At 39.6% G+C, this 7,538-nt stretch overlaps 1 protein-coding gene across 2 annotated transcripts in view; it reads left to right on the top strand.

Moving 5' to 3' along the window:
* Positions 1-7,538, top strand: part of PTPRN2 (protein tyrosine phosphatase, receptor type N2) — a 583,516-nt gene that overhangs the window by 201,171 nt on the left and 374,807 nt on the right. The window lies entirely within an intron of this gene.

Genomic DNA, 7,538 nt, shown 5'->3' with positions numbered 1-7,538 from the left:
CTCCCCCCCCCAGCTTCCTGCCAGCAGGGATTTTGCCTGCACCAGTCAATGTCCATACTGCTGCCAAATGGTGTTAGCAGCCAGAGAAAACTAATCCTCAACATTATTCATCCTAAAGACAGACTCCTTATTTGACTCTCTAATGCATTCCATATGGTATTCCAGACTCATATTTCTGAACTTTGATTTTTCTTTTTTTAGGTTTAGCTTTTTATGTTCAGTACTAAGGAGACTGTGCTGCATACTAAGAAAGTGATACTGTTATAGACTGTTGCTCTGCTAGTGACAGGAAGCTGATTTTATGTCAATCAAAACAAAGATATTCCTGAGAGATGGCCAGGTGGAACTTCCATAAATAATTATTTGAAACTATGGAATTAATCTTTCTTAAAATTCAGTATTTAAAAAGACTAGAGGGAAAAAAAAGAATTACAGTTCTCAGATCAGTACTGAAAAAAAAATCTTCACTGTAAAAGAAGTTTCTATTTGTGTCCACAAAGAGAATGACTGTTAAAAAATCTTAAATACAAACACTTGGAATAAATATAGTGGCAGGCAGGACCAACAAAATGATGTTTTTCAGATCAAAACTCAGATTAGCTCCTAAAGTAAAGTACCACCACAAGAAGCCATGGATCTTTGGTGAACCCATCCAGGCAGGTCTTGTGGTAGACTTTTTTTTTTTTGCCAACATGTGAATCTGTAGGATAGGGAACCAAATGAAAAAGAATCTTACAATTCTAACCCAACACTATGGCCTGCAGGGCATAATCTGTGTGTAGCTCCCATTGTTTAATAAAAGTTGATTACTGAAATTAAATTCTTCAACAGGTTTCATCTGTTCAGGTTCTGTTTTCAAGAGCTTTGGATATGTGTCTTGTTACCCATGTGTTTAATATCTTTTCCCTTTAAGGCACATTTTTAGGTGTAAAGCTGAAATGTGGTTATTTCAGAATTTAGAGTGAAAGCCAGAGTGCCTCATTTAGGCATTTTGGATGCTGCACAGGTTCCCCAAGGATATCATCCACTTCATTTCACATCACTGAGCTCCTTGAGAGACAGGTGACCCACACACAGAGGTTAGACACCTTCTTTCCTCCACTTATTAGAAGGGACCTTTGAAGACTTCAGAAGACAGCCCAGGCTGCAAAGCATCTCCCTGTTTCACTGAGACATGCCAAACAAGTAGGATGTTCGGGGATCCAGTGTGTCTAGTGCTCTCTGACAGGCACTGTGTCTAGGATCTTCTGTCTGTCTCCTGCTTATTACTGTGGGGCTTGGAAAGTGAAGCAGGAGATGGAAGAGACCTTACTGAAGTTGGTCTGAGTAGTTTTAACTCCCACATCCTGAAAGAGTGCTCTATGTACCAGACATGAGAGAGAACACTGCCCATCATCCTCTTGATGGCCCAGTGATTCATCTTCAGGCCTAAAAGCAACAAAGAAAGATAAATAATGCACAGAAGAGAACCTGACTTTTAACTTGCAGCACTCAGGAGTAAGGAAGACTGCTGGTCCAAACTTAGTTTTTTGAGTGTGTGTGCATTGAGAGTGATTTTAAAGTAAACATAAGTCTGAATATAATGTCTCCTCCCCAAAAGTTATGAATGCTGTGTTTAAGCCCTGCTTCATTCTCTGATTTAGATGTGTATTAAATACTATTCAAGCTGAGCTCAAGTGTAGCCAAACTTTTGAACATTCTCCAGGGGAGATAAACAGAGTGGCGATGCCACTGTGCTTGAATTTGGACAGCAAAAGAGGCTGGGTGTGAGTGGTATTTTCCTCCCCAGAAAATACACTTACTGATACTGCTGGGAGGATACTGTAGTTAAGCATTCAGGCAACTTTCATTCTGCAGAGAAATGCCTTGCAATTTTATTGTAGTGCTCATCACTCTTGAAAATGGGCAAACGGGCCTTCATTGCGTGGGTTCTGATCTAAGCAAATTCTAGGTGGATTGAACCCTACCTTACTTAAGATTTTACTGGGGATTAGACTGACATTTAGGTTTAAAGAGTGCAATTCCCAATGTCAGGCCCATTTCTGTACTGTATATTATTCTTCATTTTTGCAGAAAATGATTCAATTGAACTAATCTGACAGGGCTGACTGGATGTCCATTATAGTGCTGCATTACAATTGCTAAACAGAGTATTGGAAGGGCACTAGGTACAGTCTAGTAAAGACAATACATAATTTGAATGATGGCACTAAGGGAGCATTTCAGAGTTCAGTAAGTGGGTTACCAAAGGCACTTGGCAATTGGGAGGAGGAAAAGCAAGTGAGAGAAACTGCTTGTGAGACTGACATAACCTCAGCATAACATTGAACTGCATGTTGTTCTCCTTGGGCTGAGAGCAGGCTTGGCAAACACCAGCAATCAAGCCATCTGTATAACTGCATCAGATTTCTTGCTACCAAAATGGTTCAATTTATGGGATTGTTTTGACAGGCATGTTGGGAAATACAGAACATATAGTTTTCATCATTGTTTACTTCTGTTTTTCCTGTTGTTCCCTTTGACATTGCCCACTGGCTCATATTAGAGTTTGAGCTCCATTTAGCTCAGCATGCAGAGCTGGCCATGCTGCCAGTGTCGCTCCCCACAGAACTCCCCCTGTGCCTTCATTTACATGTTTCCTTTTTGTTCTTTAACCAGAAGGGGAAACTTTGAGCCTTGAATGCATAAATCATTAGGTCCAGGTCAAAAAATAGGCCATTATTCAAAATGTTTGTTCTCACTCATCAGATTTGTAGTTTATCCTGGGAATTTCTTGAAAACGTGGAATCCATTTGTAATATTGTTCAGATGACTGTAGCATGAAGCTGAACTGGTCTGGAGATCCGCATCCAATATTCAGCACTACTCTTGTGTTGAAGTGGTCTAACTGGCCGTTCATGAAGCAAGTCTGGTGCATAAGACTCTGTGGCCTCCTACTCTATTTGCCCACAGCAGGCCTTTAGCAAGACTCCTAAGTCACCAGTGAGACAGAAGTTAACTTCACCTGGATCAGGGTGCTCCAAATATGCTCTAAAATCAGAAAGATGTGCTCTAAAACCAGTCAGAGCCCCTGTGCTACGATAGTTCGGAACAAAATTTTTGATAGGGGAATGAGCAAAGTTTTTACTAGAAGTTAATTTTCAGGCTGCATAGTATTTGCTACTACAACATCTCCATATTTAGTAGGGAGTGATATATAGAGCCAATAGTGCTGGTCTTTCTTGTCTTAGATCCAGAATGGATGCAAATCAAATAAGAACAGTCTCTTATATAACAGTACCAGGCACCTGACAAGGAAAGTTGGGGTTATTGCCTTCCTTCGATGGAGTGTGGAATTGGGGGTCAGGAAGATGTCTTGACCAGGGTAACTTCATAGACCTCTCCCAGATGAAGACATATTATGTTCCTCATTAATAATTTGTTCAGCTACAGATATTCTCTCACTTGTGTATAAAACCACTGAAGATAGTGGGATTGTATAGACAGATTTAAAAAAATGGCTAGCATTACTGCATATTTTGTAGTAGGAGCTAAGGAGAAATTCACTTAATGGGATTGTTCTAAGTTATGCCAACTTTCTGGGAGCAGATTTTAGAAATGACTTCTCATCACTGCATTTTTCTTATGAATTGAAAAGTTAAATCTTAATAGCCAGTAGCAGAGGAAGATTATTATTCAGTGCTCTATTATTTAAATTACTTCTGTAAGTGGATTGTTCCTTAAAATATTTCTGTTTTCAGCTTCCTCACTGGGAGGGACCTAGACATTGGAAGATACAAAATCTTATTTTCACCAGACAATCTAATTTTCTTGTATTCAATGTCCAGTACACTTTGTGGAAACACTTTGACAATTACATAAAGTTGGGCTTCCAAATCCACTCCTGAGCATTTAAATGGATTGCACTAATTTTCAGAAGTGCTCAACAGCTCACATTAAAGTTAAGCTTTCATTTCAGATTTGCCTCTAAATAAAACAGCTTTTATGGCATAGATCCTGCCTTTCTTGATTTTTGGGTATTTTTTGTGTGTTAGACAAAACTGATGAAGTTATAGGGAGCTGATTGGCTCAGGATTATTTTAGGTCAAACAAGTAGATCTGAACTGGATGATTTATTTTTGACATGATTAAACTGGATACAGAAGTTTTCATGGTTATGCCATGATGTTAAATCATGACATCAGAGTCTTGTACTGAGCTGGGGAGTCATTTCATCAGAAGGGATAATATAGTACTACCATATAATATTGGCTGTTATTAGCAGGGATATAAGCCATATTCTCTAGGAGATATAACAGTGCAAGAACCATACCCTGAAAAATGAGATCAAACGAAAGCAGTAGTGAAATATTTTGCAGATGACACTCTGACAGACTTTAAAACTATATCTATCTTTATAAATCCCAGAGGAGGTACTTATATTTCATTCCCCATTTATTTATTCATTGTCATTAATGTGTCAAAGTATATTCTACCAATAATATGAGATAAAGATTGGCATCTGAGTGAGACAGAGTTCTGCTACTGGTTCAGTAGGGTCTGAATCTGTCAACTAAAAAAATAGTAATTAGGGTAGCACTCACAGATAGAGATGGCATTAGAAGATAAAGCAATGGAAGGAAGTTCATTATACATGAATTTTATGTACTTTCTGATTCTCTTTTCATCTTCCAAGAGAACTGGAGATGGAAACCTTAAAAGGACCTCAAAAGAATTATTTTAAACAGGGAGAAGTATCACATTTTCTTTTAGCTGCTATTATTACAGTTACCTTGAAAGAAGGTGCAAAAGAGCAATCTACAGCAAATGGAATGAGAGCAAAGGTAGGAAACCCAAAGTAAGCACTGTCTCAGGATCTCAGCTGTCAACATCTATAACATCTGCAAAATGTGCTCTGCTGTCCAGCAGCTGACTCTTCCTAAGGCCAAAATCTAGATCAAATGTGATCAGAAACCTTCAAGGCAATCAAACAAAGCAGTGGTAAAATCATAGAATCATAGAATATCCTGAGTGGGAAGGAACCCATAGGGATCACTGAAGTCCATCTCCTGCCCCTGCACAGAACACCCCAAAAATCACACCACGTGCCCAAATGTATTGTCCAAACACTTCTTGAACTCTGCCGAGAGTGCTGTGACCACTTCCCTGGGGAGCCTGTTCTAGTGCCCATCAAGCAGGGCTCTTAAAGGCACTGCAGAAACCATTAGTTTTCTTTGACATAGAAAGGGTTAGCCAGCCTCAAGAGAATTTGGAAAACATAAATAGCATCCATGGGAGGGCCTTTTGCTGCGTTTTTTTTTTCCAGCTCATGTTTTATATCTCTGAGGCCTATGTAAACTGTGATTTCTCTTTTAAGGATTCACTGCTACTGGGGTACTGAAATGCCTTATCACAGACTCCTGGAAGAAAAAGCATATGAGTTGGCCCTGTGTTGGTGCTGGAATGTGAGGGGCCACAGCCCAGGGACTCTGTGCTGTGCTGCTCAGAGTGCCAGCAAAGCTCAGCACCAAAGGAGTTCCCAGTTCCGCTACTGGGAACTGAAATGACCATCTTGACAGTTCAGATGAAGTGGTGTGAGCCCTGTCCAGAACTTTTCTCCCAGTCTTTGGCCTTGATAAAACAGTTCAGTTGTCAGGGTTGTCTAAAGAGTCTTCTTTCTACTGTTACAACTTCTATCTGAAGTATCTCACTATTTGTTCCTTATCTGAACACTTATTTTTTGTCTTTCTTTCTTGGTTTATCTAAAACTTCTCGTTGAATTAATTCCGTAGTTCTTGAACCCTCACAATCAGCAAAGGAAACATATTTATGAGAAAAACCCCACTCCCTAATACAGAAACTGAATCAAACAGGCTGAAAACTAAGCATAGTATGTGAAAGATCACAAATATAATCTGTTCTACAAGTATTGAATGCCTGCACTGAGGGTGAGTGAGAGGGCCACGAGCAGGAGAATAGGTGATATTTGAAAGATTGTCTTCTGCATTCTCCTTGTAAAAGCCTGAAATCAGATGGTTGATGTGGGTGAAGGGTGCTGTTGCAAGGAAGGTCAGTTTGCATAGCACAGTGCTGGTGGAAATGGCGTGCTTCTCTCCATGTAAACAAAGCTAAAGGCAATCACTGTACAAACCATGCAACACTGAGCAAAATTAAACACTAAACAAAAGCAAAGCATTAATTGAGTGTGGAAAATCATGGCCTGGCATTCTTAGAGAAAGGTTTTAAATATTCTACTCTCCTGCAGCACAGCTGTCATAGAACTGCAATGAACAGTACTAGATTGTCTCAGTGTTGAGAAGTTGGGAAAATTGCATTGGAAAATACCGTGATTGTAATAATTCTAATGGGAATCCTCAAACATGACTGTGGGATCAGTAACAGCACTGGTACCAAAGAATACTCGTCCTGCAGCTTTTCTGTGCTATTACAAATGACAATTTCTTAGCCTATAAAAGTGTTTGTGAGTTTGTGAACCTCTGCGTTTGAGTTTGATATTGTGCAAGAGTTGCTAAGACTACTCTTGCATGCTCAGGCTTGCAAAACAATGGCCTTCCTGCACCATTTTCTCTCCCATTTCCCCTCCAGCATTATTGCTGGTTTGTAGCATTCAAATGCTCTGATTACACCCCCCATTTACTGCTGCTGCATTGGCTTGTTGCAGCATATCTTGTTTTTGAAGCTGGTGAACGCTTTTTCAGGGGAGTAGGGAGGGGTAAGCCAGGAGCAGGAGGTTGAGCTTTACAAGTGAGGCTCCCTTGATAAAAAAGCAGCACCAATGTACACAGCAGCCTTTGCCTGCATCAGACTTGCTATTACATTAAAAGCCCACTTGCTGACACCAATCATTTCCATAAAATTTAAGCCAACATCTTTGGGAGAAAAGATTTAATTAACACCTAAACCCCAGAGTAACTATGACAATCTGCTTTCATAGTGATGGGAATAATCACGTTGCTCTCCACTGTCAGTCCCTGAAATATAACAGTTTTATGTATAATCTATAGTACGTTTTTTTCCTTACACAATCAATCAGATTCCTTTGTTACTTTCACACAAGAATATTTCAGTCTTAGACATCTAGAAAAACTCTATATTTATCTGGTGCCTTGAGGGGCTACCTCTGGTTGTGTGACAGGAGGTCTCTTGAGCATTTTGGGCTAGCAGCATGGAGGGAGGCTGAGCAATTCCATCCTAACCAAGATCCACATGAGATATCCCATTATTTAAATAGAGGTGCCCTTAGGGCAGCGCATGCAGAACCCAGTGCAAAAAAAAAAAAAAAAAAAGAACCAAGCAAAAACAAAACCCAAAACCCCCAGTGTTCATTGCAGACAATAAATAAAATGGTGGCAGTGATTACCATGATGTAAAATTAGATGTAAAATTAGATTAAAAAACTTACCTGTGAGGCAGAGTGACCTTCAAAAAAAGCTTTGAAAAAATCTTTTTCCCTTAGTTCAGTTGAAAAGATTGTGTCTAATACTACATGATTTTTTTGGACACCTTCTTCTCCTACTTATAAATCCTTGAAGGAAAAA

The sequence above is a fragment of the Corvus brachyrhynchos genome, unplaced genomic scaffold (genome assembly GCF_000691975.1).
Source record: "Corvus brachyrhynchos isolate BGI_N302 unplaced genomic scaffold, ASM69197v1 scaffold52, whole genome shotgun sequence".
Classification (NCBI taxonomy): Eukaryota; Metazoa; Chordata; class Aves; order Passeriformes; family Corvidae; genus Corvus; species Corvus brachyrhynchos.
The sequence above is the reverse complement of the archived record's forward strand: the minus strand, read 5'-3'. Positions and strand labels throughout refer to the sequence as shown.